This window comes from Tamandua tetradactyla, chromosome 3 (assembly GCF_023851605.1).
Source record: "Tamandua tetradactyla isolate mTamTet1 chromosome 3, mTamTet1.pri, whole genome shotgun sequence".
Lineage (NCBI taxonomy): Eukaryota > Metazoa > Chordata > Mammalia > Pilosa > Myrmecophagidae > Tamandua > Tamandua tetradactyla.
Window position 1 is genome coordinate 54,567,677 of NC_135329.1, and position 14,924 is coordinate 54,582,600.

Below are 14,924 nucleotides of genomic sequence, written 5' to 3' on the forward strand. Positions count from 1 at the left end.
AAGGGCAATCTTAAAAGTTGTACAGTTTATTTGAAATTATTATGTACCCCAGAAAAGCCATGTTCAAATCCTGATCCAATCTTCTGGGAGCAGCTGTTTCCTTTAATACTGATTCAATATTATAGGGTGGAAACTTTTGATTAGATTACCACCACAGAGACATACTCAACATTTTGACTATATGGAGATGTGACTCCACCTATTTAGGGTAAGTCTTAATTAGCTTATTAAAGTACTTTAAAAGGAGGAACACTTTGGAGAAACTTCAGATGCAGATGCTTAGAGAACAGTTGCTTCAGACAACTGACAGAGACAAAAGATGTTTGGAGATGCCTGGAGTGCCGACAGAGCAGATGCCAGACACAGAGCCCAGTAGACGTTACCATGTGCCTTCCCATGAGATGCTAAGGAAACCAGATACCACAGTTATGTCCAGAGGAGCTAAATGAATGTCCACAGATGCTTAGAGAGGAAGCCACTGGCATCAGAAGCTGGAAGCAACAGAACCAGGAACAAGGACTAGCAGACACCAGCCACGTGCTTGACAAAGGTATTCCAGACAGCATGAGTCTTTCTTGAGTGAAGGTAACTCTTATTGGTGGCTTAAGTTGGACATTTCACAGCCTTGGAACTGTAAACTTGTAAACTAATAAATTCCCTTTATAAAGCCATTCCATTTTCTGGTATGTTGTATTCCAGCACCATTAGCAAACTAATAAATGGTAAGAATCCAGTGAAGAAGACCTCATAAAATTGAAATAGTTAAAGCAAGGCCTATCAAAGGTCCAGTTTAAGTTGGATGAAACATCAAGGAAGAGCCATAATATTTAGGCAAACTAAATAAAACCCTAGGCAAAAGGGAGAAACTGACCTTCAAACTAAGCACATCAAAATAATCAGATACTGAGACATCAGTAAAAACTGAGAAACAGGAAGATATGGCTCAGAGGGAACAAATTAATACTTATAAAGGGACACAGACTTCAGAACAACTAATCAAGAAGTTCAAATAAATCTCAAACCAATTCAAGGAGATGAAAGAAAATTTGGAGAGAAATAAACTAATGGTGGACACAGAGCAAAAGGATATTAAGAAGATAATGAATGTGTGAGCATAAAGAAGAACTGGAAAGTTTTAAAAGAAACATAAAAGGAATTATGGGGATAAAAGGCAAAATAGTAAAGATTAAAATTACACCAGAGGCAATGGAAATGGAAGTGAGCGGCAGGCCGGGTGATAGTAAAGGACCAAGAGGCAGTAGGGATAGCTGGCTGAATATGAATGCCAGAGGACTTGGATCTCAGCTAAAGGATGGTATTCCAGTTACTGGACTTTCAGCAAGTGGCCCTTTAGAAAGTCAAGATCTTCTTTGGAAAGGATTTCCTTGTGTGAAAAATGAACTTCTGCCCTGTCATCCTCTTGAATTATAAAAGAATTTCCCGCTCAACCAAGATAAAATGAATTTTTCCACACTGAGAAACATCCAGGGTCTGTTTGCTCTGCTAAAATTACAGGTGGAATTCAAAGCAGTGGAGCAGGCTCAGTGGCTTCCATTTCTTCCGAGCTCAAACTTTTCACTGGATATTTTGAGGGATAATTGATGAGACTATCGGATTTGAAGATATTCTTAATGATCCATCACAAAGTAAAGTAATAGGAGAACCACACTTGATGGTTTACTGTAATATAGTTGTGCCGTTAATGAAAGTAGTGATTGCATCTTGTTTATAGTTGTCTTTCTACTATAATTTGATGTACACAACATTAAAAGTACTGACACATGAAAATTTTTGTCCAAATATTATCAGTGATTGTTTGAAATTATTTGGTTGTTTGGTTTATGGCCATGTGACAACTGAAAACACTAAAAGAAGATGATTTTAAAGCTACTGTATATTAAAACAGTGGTCTTCTAAGTCTTTAAAAAATCATCGCAAAAGAATATTATAGATCTGCCTGAAGGCTTCTTCGATTAAACCCATTTTCCAGGTATTCCATAAATTTAATTTTGAATAGTCACTATCAATGTGCTGGTTTGAAAGGATGTATGTCCTCTAGAAAAGCCATGTTTTAATCTAAATCCCATTTCATAAAGCCAGAATAATCCCTATTTAATATTGTATGTTTGAAACTGTAATCAGATCATCTGCCTAGAGATATGATTAAATCGAGAGTGGTTGTTAAAATGGATTAGGTGACGATATGTCTCTACCCATTTGGGTGGGTCTTGATAAGTTTCTGGAATCCTATAAAAGAGGAACATTTTGGAGAAAGGAGATTCAGAGGCAGCAGAGAATGCTGCAGCACCATGAAGCAGAGAGGCCATTAGCCAGAGGTTTGGAGATGAAGAAGGAAAATGCCAGGAGCTTCATGAAACAGGAAGCCAGGAGAGAAAGTTGCAGATGACAGCGTGCTCGCCATATGCCCTTCCAGCCAGAAGAGAAACCGTGACTTTGTTCACCGTGTGCCTTCTCACTTAAGAGAGAAACTCTGGACTTCATTGGCCTTCCTGAACCAAGGTATCTTTCCCTAGATGCCTTTGATTGGATATATCTATAGACTTATAAGAACTGTGGTTCTTATACGTTTGATATATATTAATAAATATTTAATATGTAACCAAGTGGTATTGTTAAAAAAAAAAGTAAATCTCATCTTTCCTTGTTCTTGCTTTATATATCACAAGATGCTTAATTAAAAAAAAATACACCAGAGGCATACAACAGCAGATTAAAACAGGAAGAAGAAGGAATTGGTAAACTAGAAAACAGGACAATCAGTATCATACAGTTAGAAGAACAGATAGGGAAAAGAACAGAAAAAAAATGAGCAGTTTCTCAAATTTGAGTAACAGCACAAAGCATATAAACCCATGTTTCATGGGTATCCCAGAAGGGAAAAGGAACAGAAAGAATATTTGAGAAAATAATGGCCAAAAGTTGCTCAACTCATATGAAAGACATAATTATACATGCCTAAGAAGCACAACGTACTCTAAACAGAATAAACCCTAAAAGACCTACTCTGAGGTACATACTAATCAGATGTCAAATGCCAAACAGAGAATTCTGAAAGCACCAAGAGAAAAGCAATTCATCACATACAAGAGATCCTCAGTAAAAGTAGGTGCTGACTTCTCATTAGAAACCATGGAGGCAAAAAATAAGTGGTATGATATGTTTAAATTACTGAAAGAGAAAAACTGCCAGTCCCAAACTTAATTCCGATTCAACATTAAAGAGTGGAAACTTTTGATTAGATTATCTCCACAGAGATGTGACATGCTCAACTGTGGGTGTGACTGAAACTGTCCTTCAAAATGAGAGAGAATTTTAAACATTCACAGATAAATGGAAACAGAGTTCATCACCAAAAGACCTGCCCTTCAAGAAGTACTACAGAGAGTTTTGTAGGTTGAAAGGAAAAGACAGGAGAGTGCAACTTAAAGTAGTGTGAGGAAGTGAAGATCATCAGTAAGGGTAACTAAAAGGGTAAATGCAAAACCCAATATCCTCAATAAACAACTACACTCTTTAATTCATTTAAGAATCAGAATCCAATTGAACGAGAAAAAGGCATATTTACTGATAATGGACACACAAAATACAGTGAGGTAAAGTGGGACAAAAACAACATAAAGAGGAAAAATGGAGGGATACAGGAGCAGAGAAAATGTGTGCTTCTGAAGGTAGGATGGTATATTTTCAAATTAGTAGATTAAGACATAGGTTGTGTCATAAAAACCACAAAGTTACCACAAAGAGAGTATGTGAAATATATACAGAAATGAAAATGAGAAAAGGATTAGTCAGGTACACCACAAAACAGCAACCATACAGAAAAGGAGGTTGCTGTAAAATACAAAACACTGCCAAAGGAAATCAGAGAACACCTAAATAAATGGAAGGATATTTCATGTCGTGGACTAGAAGAATAAATATTAAGATACCAATTCTACCCAAAATGATTTATAGATTCCACACAATCACAATCAAAATCCTAGCAACCTATTTGCAGAAACAGAAAAACCAATTATCAAATTTATCTGCAAGAGTATGGTACCCAGAATAGCTAAAAACATCTTGAAAAAGAAGTTGCAGGAATCACACTATACTGACTTTAAAAGTTATTCCAAAGCAACAGTGGTCAAAACAGCATGGTACTGGCACAAGGAAAAATTTTTGATCAATGGAATTGAGCTGAGAGTTCAGAAATAGGCCGTCACAACTGAATTTTAACAAGGCTGACAAGTCATTCAACTGGGACTGAACAGTCTCTTCAAAAAATGGTGTTGGGAGGACCGGCTATCCATATGCAAAAGAGTGAAGGGGGATCCCTATCTCATACCATACACAAAAATGAAGAAGTAGGAAAACATCTTCAGGATCTTCTATTAAGCAATGGTTTCTTACACTTTACACCCAAAGCACAACCAACAAAAGAAAAAGTAGATAAATGGACCTCATCAAAATGGAAAACTTTTGAGCCTCAAAGGACATTATCATGAAAAAGACAATGTTCTCAATGGAGGAAATATGTGGACACTATGTATCCAATATAGATTTAATATGCAGAATATATAAAGAAATACTAACTCAATAAATATTCAACAATAAAAAGACAAACAACCCAATTTAAAAACAGGCAAAAGACTTCAATAGACATTTATCCAAAGAGGATATAAAAATGACCAAAAAGCAAAGGAAAAGATGCTCAACCTCATTAGCCATAAGGGGAACGCAAATCAAAAGCACAATGAGATACCATTTCACACCCACTAAAATGAATACTATTAAAAAAAACAGAAAATTACAAATGTTGCAGAGGATATGGAAAAATAGGAACACTCATTTATTGGTGGTGGGAATGTAAAATGGTAGAGTCTCTGTGGAAGACAGTTTGTCAGTCCTCAGAAAGTTAAATATATAATAACCATATGACCTGAAATCCTGCTATTAGATATACACTCAGTAGAACTGAAAGCAGTGACTTGAAAGAGATTTCCACACTGATGTTCATATCAGCATTACTCACAATTGCTAAAAGATAGAAGCAACCCAGGTGTCCACCAATTGATGAACGGATAAACTATGGTGTATATATATTATGAAATATTAGTCAGCTGTCCAAAGGAATGAAATTCTGATACATGCAACAATATCGATAAACCCTGAAAGACATCTTGTTCGGTGAAATAAACCAGACTCAAAAAGACTAATATTGTATGATCTTACTGATATAAAATAATTAGAATAAACAAACTTGCAGAGTCAGAACCTGAGGTAAAGGTTACCAGTGACCAGGCTGGGGTTAGAAAATGGGGAATTATGCTTGAGTTGTTTCTATTGGGTTGACTGTAAAGTTTTGGTAAGGATGTGGGTGATGTCCTTAATAGCACAACACTGTGAATGTCATTAATAGAGCTGAAATATATATGCGAATGTGCTTAAAGAGGGAAATTTTAAGGTTGTATATATGCAACTAGAATAATAATTTTTAAAAAAACATAGGATTGGGCAAAAGAAACAGTGAACCCTATTGTAAATGATAGGGAATAAAAGTGCTATGTTATTTTTCTTCTATATAATTAAACATTTAGAATTTAAATTTAAATATTTAAACAAAATTTAAAATTTCAATGAAATTCTTAAAACCATGCCATATAAAAGTGTTTCTCAACATGCACTTTGTTCTTCATGCTAGCTTTCCTCTAATTTGTGGGCCATGTAACTGGTCTTCACAAACAGAACACAGGCAGGAGTGATAAGCAGACGTGCCCCAAGAACAGAATGAAGAGGACTACAAAGACCCTGAGGTGAGTGAAATCACCAGAGAGGACCCTGATGCATTCGAATGATTACGTGGAACAGAGGCTCCCTCCTACTGGGACTATAATGTGAGGGAGATGTGAGGTAACAGGCTTGAGAGTGACAAGAATTGGAATAAGAAATAAGAGAAATGAAAAAATGTTAAGATGAAACAGGAGGAGTAGATGGTGGAACACGAGAGGCTGTGTTGCAACACAGAACAAGAGAAGGGACAGAAAAACAACTGGGAATGCAGTTCCAGGGTGTGAGTGACCACAGAGGGTCTTTTACACTGTATAGGGAGGTCCTGGACAAAACAGCAGAGAAACTGAGACACAGAGAAGAGGGTGAGTGTGCTTGGTTGTGATCCCACCGGGGACAAGCAGTGGCACACAGGACAGTGCAGATTCTGAAGGAGCAGAGCACCCCTGCACTCCAGTCTACTCCCACAGCCGGCTTGGGAGATCTTTCCTTGCAGTTCTGCAACTGGGAGTTCCCATGGGGAACCCAGAAGCCAGCAGACTTTCTTCCCCTGAGTCAATGCACAGTGCCTGCACCTGACCCAAGACAGGCCGCTGTGGGTGCCTGTTTTTTTTCAGGCCCTACACCTGAAGGAGGGGGAGACATGGGGTCTCAACACCATACCCTATTCTTGCCAGAGACCTGGAGACCTCTGGTGTGTATAGACAGAGAGGCAGGGATGAAGAAGCGTACTCAGCGGCCAGACATTTTGGGGTTGGCTGTGGACAGGGGCAGCTGAAATACCCAGTGCCACAGCGCAAGGTTATTAATAACAAAGTGGGAACCTGGGGGCCACCAGACCCATCAGGCCCACAAACGCATTCACCACCTAAGTGTACACTGCTCAACCCCCAGCCTCAGGGACAGTGGCATTCAGCACACACCACACCAAGATCAATGGCTGTGGCTAGAACTGCACCAGGTCTCCAAACAGCCCAGCCGGCTGGTGCTGTCAGGGAGTGGTGGGCCTGGAGGGGAAGAGATAACTCAAGAGCACCATATGCTGGGAAGTAGTGGACAGTGCAGTCTGGCAAACTGCCTATTTGCCTAGCTTTCATAAGATTCTCAAGTAGAGTCACATCCCCTGTAGGAGGTCAGGTCAAGATTTGGTGGAGAAATACTGACAAACCAAGTGCAAAAGGAGACCCATTCAAACCCAAACAAATATAAAATCTTACACAAGCGAAGGAAATCAACCTTCAGAATAACCTTATCAAGATAATGAAATGCCCAGAAAGCAACAGAAAATCACAAAGCACATGAAGATACAGGCAAATATGACCCAGCCAAATTACCAAATTAAATAACACTGGACCAAACACAGAATCTGAAACAACTAATCAAAGATATTCATACTACTCTTTTAAATAAATTCAATGAGTTGGCTAAAGACATAAAGGACATTAAGAACACATGCTAGAAGAGCGTAAAGAAGAATTTGAAAGAACCGATTTTTAAAGAGGTGATCTCAGAGATGAAAGACATTGTACACCAAATTGAAATATACCAGAGATATACAATAGCAGATCGGAAGAGGCAAAAAAAGAATAAGCGGACTAGAGGACAGGACAATTGAATTTGAGTGCATAAAAGAACAAATGGCAAGAAAGATAGAAAAACTGAAATTGGAACTCAGGGAAACGAAGGACAACACAAAATTAACTGAAGAAATAATGGGGAAAACTTGCCAAACCTTATAAAAGACATAAATGTGCAAATCAAAGAAGCCCAACAAACTGCAAAAAGAATAAATCCAAATAGGTCTACTCCAAGACACATAATAGTCAGACTGTCAAATTTTGAAGAGAAGTAGAAAATCCTGAAAACAGCAAGAGAAAACTGATTCCTCACATACGAGGGAAACCATACAAGACAGTGTTCAGACCACTCAATAGGCACCATGAAGGCGAGAAGACAGTGTATATTTAAGATCCTAAGAGACAAAGATTTCCAGCCAAGAGTCCTTCATCCAGCTAAGCTGCTCTTCAAAAGTGAGGGAGAGATTAAAATTTTCACAAAGGCCTGCCCTACAAGAAATACTAAAGGGAATTCTATCACCTGAAAAAAAGAAAAGACAGGAGAGGGAGGTCTGGAGAAGGGCACAGAACTGAAGAGTTATCAGTAAGGGTTATATAAAAGATAAAAAGAGTGAGAGGGAAAAGACAATATAGATCTGACAAATAAAAACCAAAGGACAAAACGGTAGATTTTTTTATTCCTTATTTTGAAATATTTCAAAATTATTTTACAGTAATAATCTTGAATGTGAACAGACTAAACTCACCAATTAAAAGATACAGATTGGCAGAATGGATTAAGAAATATGATCCATCTATATGCTACATACAAGAGACTCATCTTAAACCCAAAGATACAGATAAAGAGTGAAGGGATGTAAAAAGATTTTCATGCAAGCTGTAACCAAAAGAAAGCAGAAGTAGCTATATATTAATATCAGACAAAACATACTTTAAGTGTAAAGAAGTTAAAAGAGACAAAGGACACTACATACTAATAAAAGGGACAATTCACCAAGAAGAAGTAACAACCATAAATGTCTATGTTCCTAATCAAGGAGCTTCAAAATAGATGAGGAAAATGTTGGCAAAACTAAAGGGAACAACAGACGTTTCAACAATAAAAGTGGGAGACTTCAATATACCACTTTCCTCTATAGACAAAACAACCAGAGGATTAATAAGGAAATAGAGAATTTAAGCAATGTGATGAATTAGACCTAAAAAACATATATAGATTGTTACACCCCAAAACACTAGGCTATACATTCTACTCTAGTGCTCATGGAACATTCTCCAGGATAGATCATGCTTTGGGATACAAAACAGGTTTTTATGAATTTAAAAAGACTGAAATTTCTCAAAGCAATTCCTCCGACCATAACAGAATGAAGCTGGAAAATAATAACCACCAAAGAACTAGAACTTCCACAAATACATGGAAATTAAAGAACATACGCTTAACTTTCAGTGGATCAAAGGAGAAATTGGTAGAGAATTTGGTAAATATCTGGAAATGAATGAAAATGATCATTTCATTCTATCATTTCAACATATCAGAATTTACAGGATGGAGCAAAGACAGTGCTGAGAGGGAAATTTATTGCCCTAAATGCCTATATTATGAAATAAGGATGAGCAAAAATCAAAGACTTAATTGCTCACATGAAGGAACTAGAGAAGGAACAGCAAACTAACTCCAAAGCAAACAGAAGAAGAGAAATAACAAAGATTAAAGCAGAAATAAATGAATTGGAGAACCAAAAAAAAAAAAAAAATAGGATCAATAAAACCAAAAATTGGTTCTTGTGCAAAATCAATAAATTGATGGACCCCTAGCCAGGCTGACAAAGAAAAAAAGAGAAAGGATGAAAATAAACAAAATCAGAAATGAGAGGGAGGTCATTACCATGAACCCTGAAGAAATAAAAAATCATTGTGGCTCAGAGGCAGAATTCTCACCTGCCATGCTGGAGACCTGGGTTCAATTTCTGGAGCCTGTCCATGCCCCCCAAAAAAAATCATAAGAGGATACTATGAACAGCTAGCTATATGCCAACAAACTAGACAACTTGGATGAAATGGACAAATTCCTAGAATCATATGAACAACCTACACTGACTTGAGAAGAAACAGAAGATCTCAACAAACCAATTAGAAGTAGAGAAATTCAATCTGTCAGCAAAAATCTTCCTACAAAGAAAAGCCCAGGGCCAAATGGCTTCACAAGGGAATTTTATGAAACATTCCAAAAAGAGCTAACATCAATCCTGTTAAAACCTTCCAAACAACTGAATAAAAAAGAATGCTACCTAACTCATTTTACAAAGTTAACTTCACTCTAATACTAAACCCAAATAAAGATGCTACAAGAAAGGAAAACTACAGACCAATCTTTCAAATGAACATAATGTAAAAATTCTCAATAAAATACTACCAAATTGAATCCAATAACACATTAAAAGAATTATACTTAACAAACAAATGGTGTTCCTACCAGAAATGCAAGGGTGGTTCAACACAAGAAAATCAATAAATGTTATATAGCACATTAAGAAATCAAAAGGGAAAAAGCAACGTGATCATCTGGATTAATGTGGAAAAAGCATTTGACAAAATTCAGCATCTAATTCTGATAGGAATCAAAGGAAACTTTCTCAGTATCATAAAGGGCATATATGAAAAAACCATAGTCAGCATTATACTTAACAGCGAGCAACTGAAAGCATTTCCCTAAGATCAAGAACAACACAAGGATGCCCATTGTCACCACTATTATTCAACACCATACTAGAAATTCCAGCTAGAGCAATCAGGAATGAGAAATAAATAAATAAAAGCCATCCAAACAGGAAAGAAGTAAACTTATTATTTGTAGATGAAATGATCTGAGTAAAAAGGAATGCTACCTAACTCATTTTATGAAGCTAACATCAGTCTAATACCAAACCCAGATAAATATGCTACAAGAAAAGAAAACTACAGACCAATCTTTCAAATGAACATAATACAAAAATTCTCAACAAAATACTAGCAAATCGAATCCAATGACACATTAAAAGAATTATACTTTCTTTTAAGTATAAAAAAAGAGGACCTCTTTTGTTGCTCAGATGTGGTCTCTCTCTCTCTAAGCCCAACTCTGCAAAGAAAATCACTACCCTCCCACCTATGTGGATATGACATTCAGGGGTGAAAGTCTCCCTGACAACATGGAACATGACTCCCAGGGATGAGCCTGGTCCTTGGAAAATCCTGAGAATTCTGTGACTAAGCTACTTTGCTAAGAAGCAAATTCAGCACAGCGCTGGGATACAAGATTAATGTACAGAAATCAGCAATGTTTCAATACACAAGTAATAACCTAAATGAGGAGACAATTAAGGAAAAAAATTCCATTCAAGATAGCAAATAAAGGAATCAAGTATCTAGGAGTAAAATTAATCAGGGATGTAAAGAACTCACATAGAGAAAATTACAAAACAATGCTAAAAGAAAACCAAGAAGAACTAAATAGGTAAAAAGGCATTCTGTGCTCATGGATAGGAAGGCTAAATGAAGTTAATATGTTAATTCTATCCAAATTTATCTACCAATACAATGCAATACCAATAAAACTTCCAACAACCTACTTTGATAACTTGGAAAAGCTAGTTATCACATTTATTTGGAAGGAAGAGAGACCTCAAATAGCTAAAGATACCCAAAAAAAAAAAAAAAAAAAAAAAAAAGGAATAAAGTGGAAGGACTAACACTTCCTAACTTTAAAGTTTATTATAATACCATAGAGATCAAAACAGTATGGTACTGGCACAAAGATAGAAGTATTGACCAATAGAACAGAATCCAGAGTGCACAGATAGACCACCAAATCTATGGTCAACTGATCTTCAACAAAGTCCCCAAATCCACTGAACTGGGACAGAATAGTCTTTTCAACAAATGGACATGGGAGAACTGTATATCAATAGCCAAAACAATGAAAAAGGAGCCCATCTTACACCCTATATAAAAATTAATGGACCTAAATAAAAGAGCCAGTACCATAAAACTCCTAGAAGAAAATATAGGGAAATCTCTTCAAGACCTAGTTAATAGGCAGCTTCTTAAACACTGCACACAAAATATAAGCAACAACAAAAAAAACAGATAAATGGGAACTCCTCAAGATCAAATGCTTCTGTGCCTCAAAAGACTTTTTTTTAAAAAGTGAAGAGGCAGCTAACTCAATGGGAGAAAATATTTGGAAATCACATATCAGATAAAGGTTTGATATCCTGTGTACATAAAGAAATTATACAACTCAACAACAAAGAACAAATAACCCAATTATAAAATGGGCAAAAGATATGAATAGACATTTTTCCAAAGAGCAAATACAGCAGGCTGAAAAGCACATGAAGAGATGCTCATCTTCATTAGCTATAAGGGAAATGCAGATCAAGATTACAATGAGATATCACCTCACACTTATAAGAATGTCTGCTATAAACAAACAGGAAACTACAAATGTTGGAGAGGATGTGGAGAAATTAGGACACTTATTCAATGCTAGTGTGAATGTATAATGGTACAGCCACCATGGAAGACAGTTTGGCAGTACCTCAGAAAACTAAATATCGAGTTGCCCTAAAACCTGATAATACCACTACTTGGTATATGCCCAGAAGAGCTGAAAGCAGTAACATGAATAGGTATCTGCACATTGATTTCATAGTAGCAATACTCACAATTGCCTAAAGATGGAAACAACCCAAGTGCCCATCAACAAACAAGTGATAAACAAAATGTGATACATACATACAATGGAATATTATACAGCAGTTAAGATTAAATCAGGTCCTGAAGGATATCTTGAGGACATAATACTGAGTGAAATAAACCAGACACAAGAGGATATATAATGTATGATTTCACTATTATGACCTTGGTAAAGGTAAACCTAGAGGCTCATAAAATATCATATAGGGGACCTAGAGATGCACAGAAGCTAGAGATAGGTGGATGGTTGAACTTAAACGTAAGGGAATGGATAGAAGTGAAGGCAGTTCATTAGTGGATCTATAAGTAATACTGCCACACTGAAGGTGAACATGATTGAAAGGGGTTATAGAGAGCCATGTATCCCACTGATTCGCACTACAAATATAAATAAGTTCTTGCATGAACTACTTTAAAAGTACTAATCTTGTACATAGAGTAAATAATAGATGTGTATAGGGGGGATACTACTATGCTACGGTCTATGTTTAAAGGAAGACATCAACAGTATCACAGCAATACCAGGGGTAAATAATGTGTGTGGGGGGGGCAAGAGTTAAAGGGAAATTTGGATTTCCTATTTGGTGAGGGTGTGTTTATCAGTTATATTGCTCTTGAGAGCAATGAAAATTGTCTAAAATTGAGAGTGATGATGACTGTACAACTAAGTGAGGATAATGTGAGACATGGATTGTTGATTTTGGACATCATACATGATGCACAATGGATGGAGGTGGCTGAAGAATACAATGATGGAGAAGTAGAATGTCAAACTGTGGTGTATGCGTATGACTGAATATTGTGCTGCTACAGAAAAGGAATGACGTTGTTAGGAATGCAACGAGGTGCCTAGGGAACATTATATGATGCAAAATAAGCCAGAACAAAAGGACAAATATTGTATGGTCTCTTTTAGAAAAAACTTATAAGAAAATTGAGGCCTAGGCTCTAAGCTCTTACAGAAGTCATATTTAGTTCAGAGCTGTAACTGCTATTTCTAGATTTGAGTAGCTGGGGTATATAACCTGGTATTTCCCTGGAACTCTGGCTACCTGTGTGGCACCTAAAACTCAGAGTAGGAGTTCTGCAACTCTGAAAGTCAACATTGCCACATACAACAACTGCTAAAGAAACCGAAAAAAAAATTAGGCCTCAATTAAAGGTAAGAATGAAGCTGAATTTTTTCCCCATGGTTCAAAAAAAAAAAACCCTATTTTACATCCCTCCCTATCCCCATGATAGAACTCACAATACTGGATTATAATGTTGCATTTAAACACCTGTGCCTCCCAACGGACCCTAGAAGTCCTCTTGTCCCCCTCCATATACTCAGTACTTAGCAAAATGTTGCCAGTTGGCAGCCTTACTCTGGACGTCTCATCTGTGCTTCCGGCAGAAAGAAGGAAAAAGAAGAAAAGATGAAGAACAAAAGGCATGTGTACAGAACATATGTAGTTCTAGAAGTCTACCCCTACTCCCCATAGTCTACCCTTACTTCTCACTGGCCAGAGATGAGCCACTTAACCTCCCCTCAGCAAGGCAATCTCTCCGGGAAAAGGAAGATTTTTAATTTAGCATATAGTTAACTTAACGAAATAGCATTCTTTAATAAGGAAAAGGACAGAATGGATTTGGATCTGCAACGACAGTATCTGATGTTGATTTAAATAAAAAGTCTGGATCTGTTTTAACAGATTTTTTTAAAATTATGAAACATGTACATAAAATAAAATCTGCCATTTTAACCATTAAAAAAAAAAAAAGAACAAAGCCAATTGGGTTGGGACTAAGTTAAATCAGACTACAGGGGTAAGGATGACATTGTCTGCATTTCAGAACTTCATTATTGTATGAGATCAAAGGACGAGAGGTTTATTTTGTCCCAAACCTAAATTTGAGTATATAATCTAACTCAACCTTTCTGGACAGCTCTTATTTAAACAGCCCCAACACATGGAACCCAGAATGGGAATGAGGGCTTGTAATTTCCTATAGCTTAATGTAATACCGGGATACATCCCAGAGTATGGCAAGCAGATAATTAAAAAGTATTGGTAGGGGTGGGCCACCGTGGCTCAGCAGGCAGAGTTCTTGCGTGCCATGCCTGAGACCCAGGTTCGATTCTCAGTGCCTGTCCATGCAAAAAATATATATATTGGTAGAGTCTCTTGAGGAAAGGGAGAAAAAATATGAAACTATTAAGCTTTACACTGGGGAAGCCCCTGATACTGTTTCAAACATTAGGGACACCTAAGTCAATAGGCCAAGCTCTTGATCCTTGAGGCTTGCTCTTGCAAAACTTATTTATGTAGTGGAGAAACTAAGCCTACCTACAGTTATGCCTAAGAGTTACCTCCAGAGGACCTCTTTTGTTGCTCAGATGTGGCCTCTCTCTCTCTAAGCCCAACTCTGCAAGGAAAATCACTACTCTCCCACCTATGTGGATATGACATTCAGGGGTGAAAGTCTCCCTGATCATGTGGAGCATGACTCCCAGGGATGAGCCTGGTCCTGGTACTGTGGGATTGACAATATCTGACCAAAAGGAGGAAAAGAAATGTAATAAAAAAAAGTATCAGTGGCTAAGAAAGTCCAAATAGTCAACAGGCTATTCTGGAGGCTACTCTTATGCAAGCTTCAGCTAGATATTGCTAATTGCTATGGTCTGCCAAATCCCAACCGACATCATCCCTGTTAACCCTAAAGAACACCTACGGCTCTATCTGAGATTCTACAAAAGTTTCAGGTAAGATGGTTCCTAGGCCAGATAAGCCCTGAAACCTCAAGGGACCCGCCTCTTCAAGAACATCAACTAAT

The 14,924-nt window shown here is 37.2% G+C and overlaps 1 protein-coding gene and 1 pseudogene across 3 annotated transcripts in view; one reads left to right on the forward strand and one right to left on the reverse strand.

The window, feature by feature from the left end:
• MBOAT2 (membrane bound glycerophospholipid O-acyltransferase 2) overlaps positions 1 to 14,924 on the reverse strand; it is a 217,050-nt gene that overhangs the window by 76,481 nt on the left and 125,645 nt on the right. The gene's annotated exons all lie outside the window — the stretch shown is intronic.
• LOC143676724 (proteasome maturation protein pseudogene) lies at positions 1,279 to 1,732 on the forward strand (annotated as a pseudogene).